At 43.3% G+C, this 23,400-nt stretch overlaps 1 protein-coding gene across 8 annotated transcripts in view; it reads right to left on the reverse strand.

Moving 5' to 3' along the window:
• Nucleotides 1-23,400, reverse strand: part of DPF3 (double PHD fingers 3) — a 245,508-nt gene that overhangs the window by 30,722 nt on the left and 191,386 nt on the right. The window contains exon 10 of one of the 8 annotated variants that reach the window (XM_036218142.1): nt 199-18,235. The exons of 6 other annotated variants lie outside the window; for them this stretch is intronic. The gene's annotated coding sequence lies outside the window, so the exon portion shown is untranslated. The remainder of the gene's footprint in view (nt 1-198; nt 18,236-23,400) is intronic. One more of the 8 variants, XM_036218143.1, reaches the window with a different exon arrangement.

The following is a 23,400-nucleotide window of genomic DNA, read 5'->3' on the forward strand; positions in this document are numbered from 1 at the left end:
TGGAACGAGGGAAAAGCGTAACTACTGGAACTGAAGGCATTAAAGGGCATTGAGAAAAGAAGTTAATAAGACAGAGATAATATGGTCACGAAAGGAGGAGAACCTGGAGATAGTCCCTCACGGCATCCAAGGAAAAGGGATGACCACCACCATCAACTGGGAGATGAAGTAATATAAGAACTGAAGAGAACGTATTACCCTGAGCAAGTCACTGGCGATTAGAACAGGATTAAGTAGTCTACAGGAGTAGGACCTCATGCCTCTCTGGATAGGATGTTTTCAGCATTGTAGAGGGAGGAACTCATAAGATTATCTCACAACCTGCTTCTCCTTCCACAGGCTTTTCCATCATACTCAAGCTTGAAAGTGCCAATTAAAATAGTCTTAGGAATATTGCTTGATCTGATTCCATTCACTGACAGGGGTCATGTTCTGGTGAAGGTTCCATGCCGAAGCAGCCCTGCAAGCAACAGTTTCCATGCTTGCTCCAGGAGACGCATCAAGTCTCTGAAACCCAGGCCTTTCCTTCCGACCTTGGATTGAAGCTCTTCAGTCCTCAGTGCCGGAGCCCTGTTTGCAAGGCTAGGACACGTCCTGGTGAAGGTTTCTCCCACAGCTCCAGTCTGGTCAATAGTCCAGCATATTCTCCAGGAATCCCCGCATCCAGTAGGGAAGTTGGTTCCACAGGCAGGAGAGCAACATTGCGAGTCAGACTGAATGGTGAGGGGAGGATGGAAATGATCACCAGGCAGCAATGTTAGTGGCTGGGGCACATTTTTTTAAATGTCCACAAATTCTTTAATCCACCAATCCACCTCTCTTCAATAGATGGAGGTTATTCCCCAACCCTCGAATATGGGCGGGACTTAATGACATAACAAATACAGTAAAGAGGGAGTGGGGATTTGCAACATTGGAGACTAAGTTATAAAAAGGCACTCAGGGGTCCATTGTGATTGCGCGCTCTCTCTCTCTCTCTCTCTCTCTCTCTCTCTCTCTCTCTCTCTCTCTCTCTCTCTCTCTCTCTCTCCACTTACTATGGAGGAAACCAGCTGCTGCGTTGTGATCTGTTCTATGGAAAGGTCCATATGGCAAGAATCTGAGAGTGACCTTTGGCCAAGAGCTTCAAAGAACTAAGGCCCTCAGTTCAACAGCCCAAGAGAAACTTGGGCTCTCAACAGCATGCAAGTAAGCTTGGAAGCAACTCCTTCAGCCCCAGTCAAGATAACTGCAGCCCCATCCAACATCTCAACTATCACCTCATGAGAGAAAAAGTGCCATTCCCAGATTCCTGATCCTCAGAAACTATGAAATAATAATGTGTGTTGTTCTAAGCTGATGAATTTGGGGATAATTTGTTACACAGCAATAGATAACTAAAACAGTGGCAAAGGAGGAACGGTATGAGGTCTGAGGGGAAGGCTCTAGAAAAACCTGACATTTGACAGGACTCCTGCTTAGGCTGAGTCTCAGCACTGGGCTAAACAATGAAGGGTGGAAGTGGGCTTTGGGAGTTTATCTCATTTCCTCTCCTCCAGAGAGGGCTGTTATTCTTCTTTTAAATGAATCTTCTTTAAAGGAGCTCATAGTAGAAACTAAGATAATTTAAGCAACAGTGAGGGGATGACTAAATATAGAAGTGAATAGGTGTGAAACCTCACAAGACAATAATAGTACACACACAGCTTCCTGGGCCCAATCTGGAGACCCTCCCCACCAAAAAAGCTGCCACCTATGGCTTGTAGTCTTGCCGCCCGTTCCCCCGTCTCACCCTCACCCTGCTCCACCCTCCTTCCACCTTCCTGAGCCTGTCCCCCACCTCCAACGAGATTTTCTTTTGGGTCCCTGAGAACAAGTCCTCCATAGTAGAACATCGAGGACTTCCTGGAAGTTTAACAAACTGATATGAGCAGAGCAACAACCCACAGTCAGTATTTTGGCCTAAAGAAAGCGGTGCTGAGATATCTTAATGATAATTACTCATAACATTCTTAAGCAAGTATCTGTATACTCACTGGTTTCATTTGATTCCCCACAACAATTCTGTGAAGTAGGCAGGACAGATATAAACACTCCTGATTTATAGATGAGGAAACAGGTTCAGAATGGCTCAGATGGTCAGCAAGCAGTGAGCCAGGGTTCGAACTCAGGCCTTCACACTCTAGTGCTGTGGACTCTACTCTACCCCATTGTCTATCACATCATGTCCCAAGATGGCCAATCCAAAGGCTCAATTTCAGTTCAAGCTAAATTTAAGCTATTAGATATAACATTTTCCTCTTTTATTCACAAGTTGGCTAAGGCACAGTAATGCAGGTCACTGGATTTCTTTGGGCCTCAGTTTCCTCAACTTGTACAACAAAAGGTGGACTAGCTGCCTGTCCCTTAAGGTCTCTCCATGCATCTAGCTAAGTCTCTCAGGAAGCTGGGCTTGCTCACAGGAGGCAGGCAGGGCATCAAATCCTCACCATCTGGCGGTGACTAATCCTAGAAAACCCTGGGGAAGAATCACCCAGGAGTGAATCAATCTGGCCCACACGAAGGGACCCTAGAAGCTGCCAGAAGGAGGTCCGCAAACGATGGTGGCATTATTGGATTTCGACTCCCGAGAATCTCCACAGAAGTCCCCTGATCTCACTGGCCACAGCTCCTCTGTCAGGCGCTGGAGTGAAGAGGTGTCATTCCCCTCCCCCCACCTCACTGTCCCACACAGTCTTGCTGGGCTGGTTACTTCCACATGGAGCTGGTTGCCCTGGTCCTCTCTAGGGGTAGCCCGAAGGAAGTGCCCAACACCTGCTCTACCTGTGGAACCTCTGAAAGGAACACAAAAAGACCTTTGGCATCCAAAGTTAATTCCACAGCAGCCCCAGACACCTCCATTAAATTGGCAGACAAGAAAAGACAGGAATGTTCCTTACTCACCTTACTTAGGAAAGGAGCAAAGGAGCAGACAGAAAGGGCCCCCATTTTTTCGATTTTTGCCACATCATACTGTATCACTGTCAGGATAACTACAACCCTAACCCCACCCCAAAGCCCCCAAAAGTTTCGCCACTCATTTTGATCCTTTTCCCTCTTTATCCTCCAATTTTTCCAAGTCACCAATTCACTTTCTGAATTATAATGGCAGGAGAATGGAAAATGAGGATGGTGATAGTGACAGCCAGCTTCCCCTGAAGCCTCTTGCTCAGGCTCCTTGAGTCGTGAGGTTCCTGATATCCTTCACCACCCTTGACAAGATGAAAACAAATATCACACTGAACCAATGCTGCTTAAAAGAGAAGTATCCTTGGGCTCCATGGGAGATGTCAAAACCCAGAGCCATCTGGCCTTGTACTAACCCAGGGCCACCACCAGCTCTGGACTCGACTTGCATCTTTGGCCACTCAGTGCAACTGATAGATCATTTTCCACCAGCCAAACTCTCATCTAGGATTAATCTGATTCTTCCGTATGATCACACAAATATTTACGCAACAAATTCATGAATGAGAATTGATCTCACTGTTTATTTAGAAAGCTAGAGGAGTTGATTGTACATGGGCTTTATTTTTTTCCTCTAGATAAATTAGGGAGTTGAGATACTATAGGAGAAAGCAAATCAATGGCTATTTCCAGTTACCAGCATTTGTCTTCAGATTTAATAGAAATGATGCCCTAAGACATGTAGTCTATTCAGTACAAAAACACTCATCAATATTAAAGTAATGCAGAAGGAGAACCTTTCCTGGTACTTTGTAAATGTAGACAACACCCTCACAACTGTCTGAAGAATCACAAAGACCTTCAGGATAAGTGATCAACTCCATTCCACTACCAGGGAAATGAAGGTACCTGAGGAATAGGTGTAAGAGAATTAGGAATCTATTGCCAGAACTCTGACCTCCCTTCAGGGATAGCTAAACGTATGCCACTCTTTCAACCCATACTTACAGCAGACATCAGTAATCAAGCCAACATTCTCTTCCAGCCCTTGTTGCTGAGACCTTACGGTCCTTCTTAACATAGGACTCAGACAGCCTTTACCATTCTGAGTTTGCCTATGAGAAGAAACCTAGGGGTTACCTCTGACCTCGAAGCTTAGCCTCACGTGAGAATTAAGGTTTCAAACCTTAAGCAGGTCACCGATCAAATACATATTTAACTCGTGTTTTCCTTAACCTTATCGAAATAGCCAGGGCCACAAATCCAACGGTGGCCTTGTTTTGTGGTTTGATTAATAGATGGGATTCCTAGTCAGATACTTCTATTTTGCAGAATATAATCTGAAAGACCCTCTCTAAAAAATTAGTGGTTGACATTTTCTCTACTTCATCACTTATGAGGTATCAACTCACTCCTTCTTAAGTAATTCCCATTTCTCTCATTGCTCTCAGCAGGAAGTAAGCTCCTTAGCATCACAAGCATCTTTACTGTCTGGTCATAACTGCCCTTTGCAGGTTCATCTTTCACAGCCATTGATCCAATCACCACTTCTCCCTACGCAACAGACACACGGAAAAGTACTTGCCATGTTCCTTCTCCGCCCGCCCACCCCACAAAAGCAACCTCTCTTTTTACACTTCACACTTCTGCACGCAAATGATCTCTCTGTCCTACCTCTCAACTCTCATTCACAGTCAAACCTGTCAAGCAGGTTGTCTACATTCTGGCTACACAAAGTGTGGTCCATGGACCAGCAGCATGAACAGCACCTGGAAGCTTGCTAGAAACACCTACTCCAGGCCTCTGGAACCTGAATCTACATTTTTACAAAATCCCCCGGGTGACTCACATGCATAAAGAATTTTGGAGTGCACTGCCCTAATTTCACTCCCTTCCTTTCTGGGATACCTATTCAGTCTTCATTCTCTCTAATCTGAACTCTCCACCAAACAGCTCTTATCAAATGAGTGAATCCATCAATTCACATATGAATAAAAGAATCAATGAAATACCACTTCCTCCCTTTGCCTGCTCTTGGAACTTCTATTCATCCTTCAAGACCAGCCCAAATGGCCCTACTTCTGGGAAGCCCTTCCTACTCTCAGAGCAGACAAGGTAACCAAAATGCTGAGAGGCTGGGGAAACTGCTTGATTCCCCACCCAGCGCATGCTCTTGGCATCCACAGAGTACCTTCTTTAAGAATGACATAGGGAATGACCAGCTCTCAGAAGCCCCTTGGGGCCACTGTCAGGGGCAGAGCTTCATAGCTGGAACCAGTATGGCAAGTCTGAAGTTGCTCTGAGGTCAAGCCCCCACATGGGCTGATCTAAATCAGGTTCCCTTGTTCAAGGGATGCCCACTCTACCCAGCCTCTCAATCCCCATGAAGACCTTTTCTACTCTTCTTCCTTCAGCACACACTTCATCATCCATCTCTTTTACTCTCCTTGACTCAAGAGGAAATTTTTCCTTTTCCTTTGAAGAACAGAACCTCAAAAATTATCAGTCTCTAGTCTTCTCATTTTCCCAGGCCACAGAAGCACTATTCTGGTGACTCAGTAGCTTTCGAACTTGAGCACATAAGAATCCCCAGGGGAGATGATTAAAACTTGCAGATCCCCAGGCCTAGAGTAGGTGGGAACCTGCCCATTTAGCTAGTATCCTGAGATGACCCTGATGCAAGGCTCTTTGGGCTCCAATTGGTGACTCTCTGGCTCCCAGACTCTCCTCAAGGCTCCTGCATGTGGGACCTCGGGAAGTCCACCAGCCACTCTGACCCCGAGTCCATCTTGGTTCAAATGAGGGCTCCAAAACCTTTCCTACCCACCACATCCTTTTATTGTGAGGATCACAACAATAGGGTATGTGCTACTGTTTTGTTGAATGGAAAACACTTTAAAAAAAAAAAAAAGCAATATTTTTACCACTCTTCTGCTTTGTTTGGCACCAAGAAACAAATCTCTATTCTCATTCCCAGAAATTCTGTATTACTCTTAACCTCGTAGCCTATTGTCAACATACTCTTAAGTGTTTTAGACAGTCCTGTGATTGTTGGATGCAGAGGACATCAATTCTTACTGGCCGATGTCCAGACAAATGCTGTCTTCCCGATAGCAGTTCTATTTGCCAGAGACCTGTGGATCTTCTGCATAAACAGGAGGCCTTTGCTTCCTTTCAGCAGCTTAAGACAGGCAACATATGCTCTCTCCCTAAGATAAGGCCCTTTACACAACTAACTCATAGACTATTTCCTTTGTATCAATAAGAACATACTCAAATGCCCATCCTCGTGTTAGTGGAACTGGCCAATGGAGGTAGGAAAGATTTAAGACATTGCTTCCAATTGTGCCATCATGAACCATTGAATACCTTTGCAACCTAATTAAGTTCCACTCATTAAATGACGAATGAATTAAACCGTTCCAAAACGAGCATTGCTTTTTGCCATTTTCTATTTTAGTATCTATTCAACTATTTTAAGAGGTATATATCTTGAGCCAAAATAAAAAGAGGACAGCTAGCAATAGCCAGCTTGGTCTTAGCTTATTAAGGATACCACCAATTCTTTAATCATGTTGGAAGCTCCAGCTCACCAACCTCACCACCTCTCACCACGTACCACCCTCTCCGTCACCGCCTCTTGTGCACTCACATCCACAGACTCCATATCCATCCCTAAAATCAGATTCTTGCACATATCTGCCTCCCCTCGCTCCCTCTTTCCTACTTACCCCAACTCCAATTAAGCCCAACCCTCCAACTCTGTGTTTGTAAAGCAGAGAAAAACACACCACTGTGCCGACTAGTCTCCATTTAAACGATGACCACACATCTTGGTTAGTGCTCCCATATTTCCCCAGTCAACTCATTCTCCCCACTCTCTCCATCTCCCACACCTCACATCCCTTCCTCCTACTCTCCCTATATAATCAGAATAAAACTATCTCATTTTCACCACGCGTAGTCACATATCTCTCTGCACTCGTGTCCCTATGCTTGTCTTCCTCCCATTACCGGGAACAAACCCTCTCAGCTCTTACCCAAAGCCAATCCCTGACCCGTGCCTGCATCCCAACCTCTCCCACTTCTCTGAGAATTTTGTTCCTACTATTATTACCTCTTGCATCATCAATACCTCCAACCTGTGCTTGCAATGACCATTCTGCCAGCATACAAATATGCTCTAAGTGTTTCTATCTTTCAAAAAGACCCTTGCTGACTGAGTATCCCTCTCCATCAAGGGCCTCATTCCTGCTCATCTTTTTAGCACAACTCCTTGAAAGAGCCAGTGCTTTCTACTCTCCCTTTCCATACACTCTCTCCTCCATACATTCACCTGTCCTCCTGCCTCCTCCCTGGCTGACCCTTCTCAGTCTCCTTTGATGGACCTTCCTCTTCTCTCTTACTCCAGGTTCCTCTTTTTATCTAGTAAGAATCGTTTCCCCTAACTATCATTTACATACTTTTAACCCCCAAGTTGATCTCTCTAATACAGACCTCTCCGCTGAGTTCCAGACTCATAAATCCACTTGTCATGGTGGTTGGGAACCCAAAGAACAAAGAGTAAGAAAGATTCAAGATGGTGAAATTCCCATCTCAGGGGGGTGGTGGGGACCCTGCAGCCAGTAGGGGATCTTTTGGTTGGGGAGCTGTAGTATCTTGATGGAGGGTGAGGTAGAATTCACAGCAAGGAGAAAAGTAGCTGGATGGCATCAGCTTTGAGAACTGCCAGGATGCACCTTGAATCATGAATAAGTAAAGAAAAGAGGTCATCAGAGGCCAATGGATCATGAGAACAGAGAGGAGAGATAAAGTGAGAAGAGGAATTAGCAAATCTGGGGAAAGCTTTGAGGGAGGAAGAAGGGAGACAAAGAAAGAAGGAAGACAAAAAAGGAAGCTAGAAGGAATGGGTAAGAGAATGAAATAAGTACTCAGGAAAAAGATTTTGGTTTTTGCTTATTCAAGAGACACAACAAATTCTTAAAAAGATGCAGAAACTCAATTCTCTGAAGTCTTCTTTAGAAGAATATTAGTATTATTATTACTAATAGCTACAACTTATTAAAGTATGTCCAGGGTGCTAAGCACTTTGAACATAGTTCCTCATTTGATTCTTAAAATAATCTATGACCTGGGTGTCACTGTCTCCACTTAATTCAGAGCAGTGAAGAAACTTGCTTGAGACAACCTAGCAATGGGGTGGCAGAGGCAGGATGTAAACCTACATCTTATCCTAACATCCATGAGGGTAACCACCATACCACTCGGCCACAGAAAATGGGTAGTGGAAAAGGCCCTTCTCCTGACACACACAGGCTGAGGGGCCGATGAGCAGCCTGCCAGAGAGCACTGGGCCTTCTGACCTTGTAGCAGGTCAGAGGACTGCCCACCTGTGCTGAGGTCCTGCTTTTCTCTTCATGACCCACTGTCCCCTGTCCACACTCCAGGTTGCCCTTGAAAACTCAGCAGGGTGGGTGAGGACTTGAGGAAACTGCCCTGAAGCCTAGAAGCTAATCTAGGATACTGGATTAAAGGCACTCCCCGAATTATCCCAGGGCAAAACTAGGTTAAGGCCACCTCCGAACCCCTCCCTCGCAGAGTTAAAGGTGAGGAATTGGAAAGGTTGAAAAGGCAAAGCAGTTCAGTAGCTCCCTGAAACCAAAGCAGGAGACAGAACCTGCCTAAGTGGGTAATCGGAGAAGGAGGAAGAGAGCACACAACTGAGAGTCCAGAGCCTCGGGTCAGCACAGCCCCCAGGGAGCTCTGAGATCTGCCTCCACGAGGTCAGCCCTGAGGACTCTTCTCTGCAACCAGAAGTCTGGCACAGGTCGACACCCAGGGCCAATGCAGCTTCATCTGAAAAAGGCCCGGCCTGTGAGAAAATGGGGCCTGCCCTCTGGAAGGCCAGAGCTGGGGGACACAAATGATTCTCCACAAGGGTGTACCCCACAGGTGCCTGAGCCTCATCCAGAAAATGCCCAGTCCAACCCTAACCCAGCTGGTCCTCCATCTGCCTCTTCAATCCAGGGAAAGGGTGGATGAAGTGAGGAGTCCTGAGTCACAGGTGTGTGGAGAGAGAACGGAGGAGGCATCTACCTTCAAGACATGCTTAGTGGTCGTGCTGGTTGGGAGGGGGGATTTAAACTGCCATCTTCCCTCCACGGACCCCTGTAATGGTGCCACCACTGATATGACCCCAGTGGCTTAAAAACTTAACTTCCAGAAGGCTGCAATTAGAATGCAAATCAGTTTCTTGGCTAGATAGCATCATCAGGATTGCTTATTTGATCCATTCAGCACCTCTGTCAGCACTAAAATGAACCTAGGACCAACCTGGTCCAACCCCTCCTTTAAACACCTGGGGAAACTGATGCCCCCAAAGGTATGGTGACTTGTCCAGGGTCACTGGGCAAGGTGGCCACAGGCCTGGGACTCTAACCTAGGTCTCCTTAGCCTTTCCGCAATGTGGACTGACCCCTGAGTGTGTGACTCAGGTGGTCTGGAACCATGGCATCCTGCTCTAGGACTGCTGCTTCTCCTGTTCAGATACCAAAGCAAAAAAGAGCCTCTGGGGCCTCACCATCTGACTCCTCCCTGAGCCTGCTTGCTGGGTGAATGCACGTCAAAACCCTGGGGCCAAAACATTCCTGGGTACTGTCTGCCCTGCACCCAGTGCCCTTTTCCACAGCCTCCTGGGAGGGAAAAGTTTCGAGAAGGGACAGCTCTAAAGGGCATCTCTCTAAGAAGCATTTCCCTGTTTGGACAAAGAGGATAAGACAGGAAGACAGGGTGCTGGAAAAAGTCATTTAAAAAAAAATTACATTCTCACCAAAATGGCACCCTGGAACTTTCAAGATCTTCTAATACCAAGTTGGATTCATTAGTATTTACACAGATGGAGACTGAATTCCTTTTGAAGCAGGTCAACCAAATGATACTTGAGAGATAATGAGAGGCAAAGAAGTCCCAGGAAAGGAAAAGTTCCCAGCCCGGGAGTGAGCAGAAGCACTGCCTGCTCCTGACAGGCTCACAGCCACCTAAAATGGTCCTGCAAGCTGCCTGGCACAAGACAGCCTGGCCAGGGCAGCTGGCTCTTTCTAACTGCCCAGTTTGTCCCTGCTGGGAAACTCGGATTCATTAACATACTGGCTGAACCCACAGTACTGACCAACCAGTGGGTTCTCCCAGGAGCCAGCAGGACTTGTTACTAAAGGAAAAGTAAGTTTCCTGGAGGAGGTTGGAGAAGCCCAGACAGAGCCCCTGGTTTAAGGGAGGAGGGGGAAGATCCCCTTCTTGGACAAAATGGTTAAAAAGGAAAGAGCACTGATCTTCGAAGTCAAATAGATGTGTGCATTTGCCTGGTTTCAGGCAAGTATTTCAGATAACAGAAGTGAGGTGTGATTAGCACTGCAGAGAGTTTCCTGAGATTAATGGAGAGGGAGCAGAGAGAGCAAGTTGCTGCCTCAAATCTTACTCCCAGTGCCAATCGCCAGGCAGAGACTTCTTCTAAAGCCAAACTTCTCACCCTCTACAAGGCAAAATCGACTGGGGTCCTGCCTATGACAGACGTAATGCACCCGTGGAGGAAGGCCTGGGGTGTCTTCTGCGGGGCACGCAGTGAAATTTTAAGCCAGTCTGTAGGTGATACAGGTGGATGCATCAAACAGTCACAGGACATTGCACTGAAAGCAGAGTTAACACTTGGGCCTGGAACGCTGGCCTACCAGATCTATGTCAGCGCTAGAGTGTGAAGGCAGATGAAGGAAAGGGATTTTGACGGTGTTTGGTGAGACAGTGCTGTATGAGTCCCAGGTGCTACATAAATGTTGGTGGGTAGGGAGGAAGAGGGGTGGGTCCAGAGGCTGTTCCTTTTCTCAGAGAGAAGGTGGGTATGGTATCATTTCTATTGTGGGTTTCCATTCTATGCTGTCAGATAATCTTTTAAGTCCAGGGCTCTGCCACTTTTAGCCATGCCTGATCCAAGATGACTGTCATTGAACATTATAGGTAAATAGCATACACTGGCAAATATACTAACATAAATATCAGAAAGATCTGGACTCTAATCTGGGCCCTACCACTTCTGCGTAGCTTTGACCAAGTCACTTAACCCTTCTGAGTATTGGCTCACTCATCTGCAAAGTGAGACGGTAGCCTAACAAGGCAACTAGGAAGATTACCTTGAGAGTGCAGTGGCTATTATTTAGCACATCAGGGAGCATCAACCGTTCTTGGCCATCGTGGAAAAGATGGCCCATAATCTCTGGACTCACACTCCATATGCCTCAGACATGGCTACACTGCCTCAGACATGGCTACACCTCTTGCAGCTTTAGGGGCCAGCGAGGAGCCCATCGACAAGATGGAGCGGGGAGAGATGAGCATCGGAGACAGAGACGGAAGTGAAGACTTGGAAGGAGTGTGCCATCTCAGGACTAATTGAACCCACCTAAGTGTAAGTCAGCTAAGTATATCCAATTGTACCAAAAAGGGCTTCTGCACTCCTGGCCAATGGCCAGAATCTGAGCCTGGCTTTCTTGCTTTTCTTCAACCATATTCAGCAACATTTCAGTCTAAAGGGTACTTTTCAAATAAGCCCTTTCTCCAACTTGGCTAGGAGGACAATCGTGAATTTTGATTCCAAATTTCAACTGGCCTCTCAAGTACGAAGCTCTCTGGGGCCAACCCACCTCTCAGGATAGTCTCCTCTCCTCCCCAAATGCAAACCAGGAGGTAGTATAATAGTCGTTTTTCTGGTTTCAGAATAACACTTGGTGGAAAATGTCCACAGCATCATTAACTGCTAGGTTTGACACTATGCAAGATGAACAGCTGATACCAAGCATGATGACCATGACCGAGGTGGCCTGGCCTGGTGGGGGAAGAGTATACGAACCCAAATTTCTTGACATGCCTAGGTCAGCTGTCCTCACATAAACATCACATTTGTCCTGCCCAAGAGCTCATGATGCCCAGACTGCTTGCCTTTCCTGCTTCCTTTGTTGGGGATCAGGCCCCACAATGTGGGTGCTTTTTACATTCTTATGACTTCTCCCCACAGCCCAGGATCCCCATGACTTACCCCCATATCTGTTCAGCCTCATCTCTGCTCTAGGTCCAGACCTGCCTCTGAGTTTTTGTACAGGAATTTCCCGTTGCTGCCTGCAGTGGGTCTGCCTTCTCTTTGCCCACTCAATTCTACTGATCTTTCCCTGACAACTTCCCCACCTGCACAGTAACTCCCCTTGCTGAGCGCTCTGGCATTAACATTTTGCACCAACTTGTCATTTAATTATAAATGATCTTCTCTTGAATAATATGTTAACCACCTGTTTCTCCCCCTCAAGAACAACAACAACGAAAAAGATATTTTATGTAGTAAAGAATTTAGAACTAGAATACCTCTTGGGAAAAAATGAGACTTTACCAGCCACCACTATTAGCTTTGTCAACTCATTCTCCCTGAGCCTCAATTTCCATTTCTGTGAAATAAGAATGATCTTAACCTGAAAGGGCCAACCTTTAGCTTTAATAAGCTAGCATGTATAAGAAATCTGTTGGTGAATAATCCATAGAAAGGATGCCCAGAAGTTGTTTCAGTTCTCCTTTGCTTCTCTTTTATGTCCTGTAAAACCTAGCGCAGTATTACAACATAGAAGACAGTCAATGAATTTTTGATTAATTGCTCAGTAGCATAAAGCGAACTAATAATCAGAAGGTCATTATACAAAGTAACAGTATGTGGTCAAAACACATGAATCTATTTTTCAATTACGGGCGAAAGGTTGATGTCCACGGAAAGAAAAAAAAATCTATTTTAACTAAGAAGTTTTCCAGATTATAAACTGCCAGTTTCTCTGAACCCACAGCTCAGCCAAGTAGAAGTTTCAGCATAAGTGTCTATGCTAGCAATTCATCACATGCCTCCACCCCTTCTTAAACAAGTTATCTCCATTCCCAACCTCTATATTTCTGGTTCACAGAAAGTTGACTTCACGCACTAAATATAGTACAATCCTTGCTACTTCTTTATATCAAACACAGAGCAGAATTATTCTATCAGAATTCTTTTCTAAGTTATTTAGACGGAATCCTGATCACGGCTTTTCCCAAGCAGAATTTTTGCCCAATATAACACACACACACACACACACACACACACACACACACACACACACTTTGGTATTTCTCTTAAGGAAAATGTCTTTTGTGACTGCATTCACTTTCTGAAAGCTGGTGTCTCACACTATCAAAACAATGCAAGTCCCCATACAGGCTTGGGACATTGCTTCAGTATGAACAAGTACAAGTAGACAATGTAGTTTTAGTTAATGATCACAACATGCATTCATGAGACTATTGCCCCAATGCCTCCCAATCAACCCCGTAGTGACTGAGTTAGGCACTAACTCAGCTTATCAGCTGCAATTCAAAGGACTGCAGAGCTAGATGGGACTCTAACAGGTCATCTAGCCCACAACCCCAACTCCACACAGGAAAAATGCTTAGCTATCAGTGAGTTCCATATCAACTTCAAGTCAAAAATTCTTTGTATCCAAAGAACTGTTTTTCAGTTCCTTCTAAGCCTGAAGGTGTTCCTCTTGTCCCAAGACCAAAAGCAAATGGTCAGTGTCTTCTTCTCAATGATATACATAATGATGGTTATTAAATGACCTCTAATTCTCTTCCCTAAGTTAAACACCCCAAATCCTTTAACCTTTTCTTAAAGGGATTACTGTTCATCCTTTAAACATGTTAATCATTCTCAGTTATTCAAACATGGTCATATCAAATATTAAATATGAGTGAAGAAGTACTTCCCAGCACTTGCACATTATTCCCAATAGAACACAGCCTGGTATCATGCTTACTTAAAAATATGTAACACAATACTCTTTCAGCTAGTGTTCCACTAGGACTTCCAGACCCATGTCGGCTATGATTATGCCTTGCCAGGTGGTCGCAAAGAGCACAGTCAACATCATTGTATCTATCAGGTCAGTGCTAAACTGTTGGTGACAACTGTTATCACCTCTCAACAAAGTATTTTCTATTCTGGTGCAAAAGAAAGGTCAGGTGACCAAGGGACTGTGCTACTCACACCAGATTTATGTAAAATACGAAACAGGATTTTCTAAATTTTGGTCTGAAGGACTTTTCTCCTTCTAGCTATGCCTAAAAACTGACATCTGGGCACCTCAGGTGCTTGGAGCTAATGGAGCAGACTAGTATCCTGATCCCAACCCCTGCCTCTTTTAAGAAAACTTAGAGGAAACTCAGTGAACTTTGCAATAAAGGGTACCCTGAGATCTGAAAAGTCACTAAACCTCTCCAAACAATTGAGCATCATCTAGAAATGGCTAAAGAGGATGTCTTTGATAAATATGGCATGACTGCTACCATGTAGCACTAGCTCATAGGCTACCCTTCCAATTTGTAAGAAGGTTTCAAGTCAGTAGTATGTCTGATATCAGGAATCTTCTTCACCATCCATGGAGGAAAATTATTTATTATTGGTTTTTTGGTGATATGAGGTAAGGAGTTAAGGGAAATCCTGATTCTGAATGTGCTCACAAGCATCCTAGTTCTTAGGAAGAAATACATCTCGGCAACATTATCAACACCCCATAATTAAAATTTCAGGGAGCCATAGCCAATGAAGAATCAGCAATCATCAGAAAGAGCACATTTCTTTAATTGCCACAAGTCCACACCTCCCAAGTTGGGCTCCACTAAACGAAACGTCCTTTATCATTTATTTCATACTGATAAAATTCTATTGTCTATATTCACTTAGTCATAGGATCTATTTGCATGAACTCAACTATTTTAAAGTTAGCCTCATTTCACATGTAAGCTGCTAGAGATGAATAGTATTAGTCAGCATGTCCTCAGAGTTACTATTACATATGGCTAGCACATAGGCTGGCTGGGTTATTTATAGATTCTTTTGGTAAGCATTGTACTACTGTAGTTTGGACTCAGCACCCAAACTAGAAAACCAGAGACAGCTTTCTAAAATTTCATGGTGGAATTTTTTGGCTCCAAAATGTTTTTGCATATAGGCTTCAATACAATTTATATTACTCATCATGAAATGCACCTCTAATCCTTCACCTGGTGATGTGAAATTCTTCTCTTTTCTTAGTCCTGAGACTTAAAAAATGTCTTAAATACCACCTCCAATTTAACAGTATAATACTCTTTATTTCTAAATCAGAAATTAGCAAATTATGGCCCCTGGGTCAAACCTGGCCAACTGCCTATTTTGTAAATAAAGTTTTATTGGAACACAGGCATGCCCATTAATTTATATACTGTCTATGGCTACTTCCATGCTACAATTCCAGAGCTGAACAGTTGCAAGAAATGTCTGTCTTATGAAGACTTTGTATTTACTATTTGGGCCTTTAGGGGAAAACTTTTCAGACCTCTTCGTAAATTATAAGAAAAATAAACTGCTTATTCTGAAAAACCTCCTCCCCAACCCAACCAAACAAAACAAAACAATAAAATACCCTGAACCAAGTGAGTAGGCTGTGCATAAAATTTGGTCCGCCTCTTTTATAAGTGTCTTCTGAAGTAAGATGCATATAAGACATAAAATACTTAAAAGACAAATTGAAATAACAAAAGTTCTGGAGGAATGGATACATACAGAGTTTTAACTGGAGAGGATAAAAAAGTTCTGGAGACGGATGTTTACACACCAATGCAAATGTACTTAATGCCACTGAATTGCACATTTAAAAATGGTTAAAATGATAAATTTTATGTAATGTGTATTTTACCAAAGTCTTTTTTTCTTTTACTTCCAGGGACACTTACTAAGTCCATAATGAATGTCACAAAAGAAGACAGAGCACAATAGCAACAGCATCACAAGGACACTTCCCTTTCCACCTGGCCCCAGCATGGGCCGGCGATGTCCTAAGGTCGAGACCTCCCCTGAAAGGCTGGTCTAGTTTTATCTGACCTAGAAGAGCCATCAGAGAAGAATGCTCAACTCCACTCACAGGGAACAGCCTACCACAAGGGCCTGGCTGACAGCCGCACCAAATGGCTGCTTAAAGAGGAGACAGCAAGAGCATCTTTGAGGCAATGGAAACATTCACTCCCAGCGGTTTCCAAGCACACACCAAACATTGTATTTTTGTGCAAAACTACTCCTGGCACTGGCGTGTCACAGCAACATCGAACAGGTTATATTATAGGTCCGTCCATACATCTTTTTGGGCCACGGAGAGGGTAATAATGATGGCCATGGTGATGGTGGGCAGGTGACAGCATCTCTGAACTCAGAGAGTGGATGCTGGCACCAACCCTGGGCACTGTTCATGTTCCATGCCACCGCCTATCAGCCAAGCAAGTGCCAACCACTGTTCTAGATTATACTTCAAAATAAAATCCGAGAGTTTAACAAACCCCGGGCGAGCGAGTGGGCAGAACCCTTTCAGGTATCACTTCTCTAGTGAACTCAGAGGTTGGTAAAGCAAAATTTACAGAGATGTTATAGAAGCATTGGAAACAGACTTTTATTTAACAAAAACTTGCACAAACTTGATACAAACCCTACATTATGCAAAGCTTTATCACAATTCTACACATGTTATAATTTATAGGAGTTGGTTGGAGAGCGAATTATTATTATAATTATTAGCATTTTGACAAGGGACATTTTCTATTAGAAAACGTCACAGTAAAGGGCTACAAAATGATATAAAGACATTCTTAGTGATCTCCCCAGGAACTGGCCTTGAATGAGACCTAAAAGGGCTGGTAGGATGTTGGTGTCCAATCAATCTCCCCTTTACAGGCAAAAGAGAGATTCTCAGGCTTAGAACCATTTCAGTAACACTGCCACTCAAAGAAGTTCTGCTGACAAGAATATCCGGCATGAGACTGGACACTTATGAATATGACTCTGCTTACAAGTGAAGGAAACCCAAGCACATGGACGTGTTGAAGACCTGGAGTAAAACCCAGTGCCCAAGTTAGTCAACCCAGCTCCTTCACTAGGCCACAGACACAATGCTGAATTACAACTCATAGCCCACAACATTCGCTTCTACAAGCATCGCCATAAAAGGACATGGCAGAACACTTGCCTTTCTCTTTTACCCCACCAGCAACTAAATTTGAAGTTTCCATCATCCGGGTTGGCCTTCTGTGCCCTTGGGGACACTCCAGAATCTCAGGCCCCTGCCAGCTCCACTGAAGGTTACCTTTGCAAGTCTCCTCTAGGAGCTGTTAGGTGACCAAATTAGTATCATCTCAGCTGATGCTTTCTGTTGCCTTTTTTTCCCTCTTACTTTACTTCATTATTTTAAACAAAGCTGTCTGTATTTGAATCTGTTGAACTCGCAGAGATATATTTAATCACTAGATGGAATTCCTTTCAGAACTAGGACTTGTCAGACATGATAACCAGGAGGCAGGCTGCCTGGCATTCAGACAAACAGGACTTGTCTGGGTGACGGGAGAGAGGTATTTTCAGGGGCCGGGGGGCAGGGGAGTGGAGGGCTTGGAAAAACTGATAGCCTTTGTGGCTAATTTATGTCAGTCAAATCTTAACACAATCATCAAACATCACGAACACTTTCAATAGACTTTTGAAGAAGAAAAAAAACTGATCACTCCTCACTTACCACATCCAACTCGCAGAAATAAAAGTACCTAACGCACATACATGAATGGCTTTTTAAAAAGCCTGAGAGCAGAGTTGATCTTTATTTTCTTATTTAAAATGTGGGGTATTTTTCCCTAGAGTTATACGCAGTCTTTATTTTACATTAAGTACTCTTGACTTCATGTCTTCACAAAATCGCTTTTAACTTTTGAAGCGGAAGGTACTTTAAACAAAAATACTGTGCCATATCAGCACTTTAGCACTTTTTCCTTTTAAATATTGAAATAAATAAAATAGTTAACTCTTTTTTTCCATCAGTTTGTTTTCAGTTATTTCTATTGTAGAGCAATTCCAGGCAATTCCAGTCTGACCTGGGTACTTTCTCGCGTTTAAAGAAAATGTAATGAAGAATTTAAAAAAAAAAAAAAAAAAAAAGGTCTTCTTATTGCACAAACTTAAACCATTCCCGAGACTTCTCTGAGCTGAGTTGCGCTGGAGGTTTTCCCACAATCCAGGCTCCTGTGTTGACTGAAACACACGCGCAGGAAGGGGCCAGGCAAGGGAAGAGGAAGAGAAGGAAGTGAAGGAGGAGGAGGAGGTGCAAGGCATCATTGCTTCTTTCCACCTTCTTCGGAAATGGCTTGCTTGAAGGACGCTGGAGTCCCCGGGTCATAGAATTGACTGCAGAGGGAAAGGCAACGAAAGATAAAACAAAAAACAACAGCACAGGACAACTACCTAAAAAGAAAAGATTCAAATTAAGGGGGTGGTGAAAATGAAATGAATTAAAAATAAAACAAAAGAAAGAAAACAAAGAACTGATTGCCATGCTAATGAGCCTATGGCTATGTGCAACTACTGTCGCCTGGGCCTTGAGCATCAGCAGCATGAAATCAGCTAGGAAAAGGGCAGGTCGATTGCTCCTGGGCAACTGAATGACAAAGAAACAGCACACAGCTGGATTTTCGATTCTAGGTGGCATAGTAGGCAAAACAGGATATTAGCAAAATTTTCTCTTTCTCCTACACTTGAAAACCAAACTGAATCTTTTCACTATTACAACGCCCAAGAAGGACTTTTATGATGCACTCTGCCTTCCTATCACCTAAGTGGAAATGAGCAGTTCTAAGGTATAGGACTAGTTGCAATCACAGAAAACCCCAACCAACACCCCATTTGGCCTGAGGTCAAAAAGACACTGCTTCATGCACACATCATCACTCCCAACACTGCCCCAAGCGATTCTGCAGTGTCGGAATTACTTGGAGAGAGAACCAAGCCAAGAAATCCATTCCAGTCCTCAACTAGCCCAGTAATTCCATGTGTTAGCCCTAGAACCTGGTGGCAGTTCAAACCAGGTGGGTCCTTTAGTCTGGATGGCTACCAACCAGGCATGGATTTCGCTTCTAGCTGAAATAAAATCTGCTACGTTATTTTAGTCTTTGGACTGGAGGAGTAAGCACAAAGGAGTAAGCAATAAAACCAAGTGCTATCACATTTCGCCCCAGAAGCGTTTCCTGAGGGTAGAGATGGGTGCCCCTAACAGTTCCCAGCTCACACAGAGCTCAGTGGCAAGAACTGAGAAAGAAAAGGAAGGAGCGGCCCAACTGGAAAATGGCCAAGCTAAAAGAGAACAAAGTTCAAAATCAAATGAGCAGCTCAGCCTCTTCCAAACTGAAACTCCCCTCCCCACTCACCATCTCTCCTTCTAGTATCCAAGGCATTATTAGTCCCTGCTCAGGTGTACAGGACTGAATTAGACGCACTTCCAAAGCTGAGCCTGTCTGCCTACAGGGAGGCCAAGAAGGACCTGGTTTCCACCCATCACCAAGCCCTCCCCTCACGCCTATTTGTGTTTCTTCGCCTTCCTTCCCATCCCGTTCTACTGTCTCACTTCTCAGATCTGCGTTTTTAGTCTCCCTTCCCAGACTCCCCTCCCCTTTCTTCGTGTTCATCTCTTCGCTGTTCAACCTGCCTCCAATCCCCTCACTCCCATGATAAAGCCAGTCGGCCTTTCTCCAGGCCTTCCATGGAGTGTCTGCCGAGTGTTCGCTTGCTGGGCATCCAAGCAGACCTTTACCCCACCCCCAGCCCCCCGCCAGGAGTCTTTCTGCCCCCTCCCAGTGCCTCTCACCCCTCTGGTCAGATGTCACCTGCCACCCTTTTAATAAGCCTGTTGACCCCCCCAACACACATCACACACACATACACACTCTTCTTCTCTTGCCCATTTAAGCCACCCAGATAACAGCTAGTTGGTTCTCAGCTTTGTGCTCCTCCCTAACATCCATTTTCTCTTTCATTTCCTCTGGCAGAGCCAATGGCAGGCCACTGGAAATGTTCAGCCATGTTCTTGGTCTGCTGCTCTCAGTCCCCTTCTACAAGACTGATGTTGAATCCCTCCGCACATCTTCAACCCACCCCTGGCCCCCGTCCTCACATCTTCATTCTCTGGCCTTCGCTCTTCACCACTACTTACTTCACTCACTGCCTCCTAGATCGCAACTACCCTCTCTAACTTGACCAAAAGCTACGGTGTCCAGATATGACTTCTCTAACCTTTCTGTCAACAATATTTATTGAGTATCCACTCTCTATGGAATGAGACACTAAATCCTTCCGCTAATTAGCTTAGAAACATTTCTCACTTCTCAGTTAATTTCAACAAACTATTAGGGCACATTGTTGTCAGGCATTGTCCAAGAGACATGAATGACCTCATCTTCACCCTCAAGGAACATGCCATCTGTTTAATGAGAAAGACTACAAACAACCATAATCATAATACATTCTAATAAGCACTACACTAGCAGCATGAACAAAATGCTACAGAAGAATACTTAGGCATGTTTTCACATTGCAATTTTTTGCCATTTTACAGGATTCAGGATGTGGGTCCCAGCTTTGCCTTTTGTTCACTCTATCTCCACTCTCTCTGACAAGACACATTCTTGCCTATGAAGTAAATAGCGATAGTCAATCTAGAACTCTTTGTTGATCTAGATAACTTCCTGTAAGAAAATCTCCCTGACTACTGTGATCTACAGCAAAAATAATCACATAAAGACATCGCATCACATGACACTCTTACACGTCATTAACTACTTGGGAATACCTACTCTTCCCAACTAGATTGCAAATAAATCCACTGGCCCCATGTTTAATTTCATCCTATCCTTCACAGGGCTACAAGTCATGCTAATGCTGTTACCCAATCCCTAGTTGCCAAATAAACAAAGGTATATATGAATTAAAGTATTATCATCCAAGGTCTATGAACATACTAGCCTGAACCTATGCTGAAAGCCAAATACCTGAGTCGTTAGTAATAAAGTAAATCAATCAGGTGCTCCCTGATATGAGGCATTGAGAAGGATATAACATCATTTCTGTAGAATTCTTACCCAAAAATGCCTAACCTGATTTTAACCATTAGGAAACGGCACACAAAGGACATTCTATGAAATGACTAGCCAGTACTCTTCAAAACTTATCAAAGTTATACAAAGAAAGACTATGGAACTAACTGCTCCAGATTAAAAGACTAAGAGGACATGACAACGAAATACAAAAGGTGATCCTAGTTTGGATCCTGGATCAGAAGAAGGACATAAATGAGACAGCTGGCAACTTTTGAATAAAGTCTATAGGTAGGAGTGTCGCATCAGTGTGGATTTCCTGATTATGATCATTGTACTGTGTTTATTTGAAGAATCTAGGTGAAGAATCTACCGGAATTCTTTGTAGTACTTGTGTAAGTTTTTCGTAAGTCTGAAATTATTTAAAAATTAGAAAAAAATTTAAATCTTAGCCATTCGTTGAGAGCCAATATTGAGATACTTTGAAAACCTACTTGCCGGTGTTTCTTAGCTAATAATTCAGTTTTGTCGAGGATCTTCAATCATTCTCAGCTATTTTGTAAATCAATCAAGCGAAATAGTTTTTCCTACATTGTTATTTTGAGTAAATGGTCAGAAATCACTTTTATTAAGCACACAGTATCACATAATCCAATGTTTCAGTGTTAGAAGCACTTGGGCACGTGACCGAAACGGCCATAAGAATTTGCTCCTTGCCATGTCGCCATCTCAATCTTCACGTTTGCTACAATGTCACCACCGAAACACTGACCATTTAGAAAGCCCAACCCTAGTTCTTTGGGAAAGTTCATGAGGACTTAGATATTACTACTCCTCAGCAGGATTCTAATGTGATTCAGTTTGTTTTAATGGCATCAAATACCTCTTCTCTCAATCCAATGAGATCTTGAATGAAAGTTCCCAAAGCCCTTACTGATTTTAATCAAGAAATCTTCAAAATGTGATCTATGGAGAAGTCAGTCCAGATTGAGGAAAGAGTATTAGAAGACCCAGTCACTTCTTACTGACCCTGGAACTTCAGACCAGTCATCTAACCTGAGCAAATCTCAGTTTCCTCGGCAGTAAAATGGGGGAAAAATAAGATCTATCCTACCTCACAGGGTTGTTTTAAGAATCATCATGTGAGAGTGTTAATTATATAGTATGATAGGGTAAGAAATGTCCATATCCTAGGGATAGTGAAACTGAGGCAGAGATTCACGGCAATAAACTCACATAGGGATTGAGTCTAGAACCAAGAACTTTTCATTTCTACTCTAGGTTCCTACTCACTAGATCAAAAATGCCTCACTAAGAAAATATGCAAGTAACCTCAATTCCAAAGGCTAAAAAAAACTCCTGCACAAAAATTGCTCAAACTTTAAGTACAAGTTCAAGATCATATTCATCAGATGTAACAGGAGGCATATTGGGATAATATTAATTAATTTTATCCCACCATGAAATAAGAACCTCCAAACGGCTTTTAGTTCTCTCCCTGAGTAATGATCTTGTGTTCCCTCAAGTGCTATATAAAGGCAATATCAGGCTGCAGCCCATTAGGTGCATACAGAGATGCAAAATAAGCAGGGAGACTTAAAGGGATACTATTGATGTGAGCATCATATTTTTATTAAATCCTTCTCTCTAAAATACAAGTAGCAAATTGCATTACTGACTTTAAAGCACCTCTAAAAAATGAAATGCATATTTCTCACTTCAGCGTTATAGTAATTAGGGGGTCTAATTTCTACATGGTCTCAGTAACCAAAATAAAGGATTAGATTGTTCTAGGTAGGAAAAAACATCAGATAGACAACAACAATAATCACCTTTTCATCAACAGTTCCCCCGAGGGAAGGTGAATGTTACAACAAATTGAGATGATTTTATATCTTTGATTCTCCCATCTTTGGGCTAGGATTGAGAAAATTAGGTGACATTTCTGAACAATTTTGGGGTGGGTACTTTGCTGAGCTGAGGACAAAGGACACTAGTCAAATCATTTTCATCTTGATGAATAATTTCTTTTATATTAAATATTGAGTAGTGGTACTTATTTAACAAAAGCAATGACACAATGATAGATGTGTTGACCGCTGACATAGCTCTTACAATTCCAGAGGTCACCAGAAAAGGAGACCTTTGTTCCAAACAGGCACCAGGAGGGAGGGAATGTTTAGAAATGATGGTTTAGAAGTCAAGTTTTCTATAATATTCTGTACAGAATTTTAATTGGAATTCTCTTTTGGGGAATCTAATTACTTAATCTTCTTTTAATAAAGTTACCATTTAAAGCTATATTCATTGTAAACACTCCTTTTTTCAACTGGATCTGAGGAAAAGCAAGGAAGATATATATATATATATATATATATATATATATATATATATATATATATACATTTATATGTTCTCCTCTTTGACCAAGTGTTAGTTGAAAGCCACAACTGTAGCCAAAAGAGGCATTATACTTCCAGGAAAATC

The sequence above is a fragment of the Rousettus aegyptiacus genome, unplaced genomic scaffold, assembly GCF_014176215.1.
Source record: "Rousettus aegyptiacus isolate mRouAeg1 unplaced genomic scaffold, mRouAeg1.p scaffold_m13_p_3, whole genome shotgun sequence".
Taxonomy (NCBI): domain Eukaryota; kingdom Metazoa; phylum Chordata; class Mammalia; order Chiroptera; family Pteropodidae; genus Rousettus; species Rousettus aegyptiacus.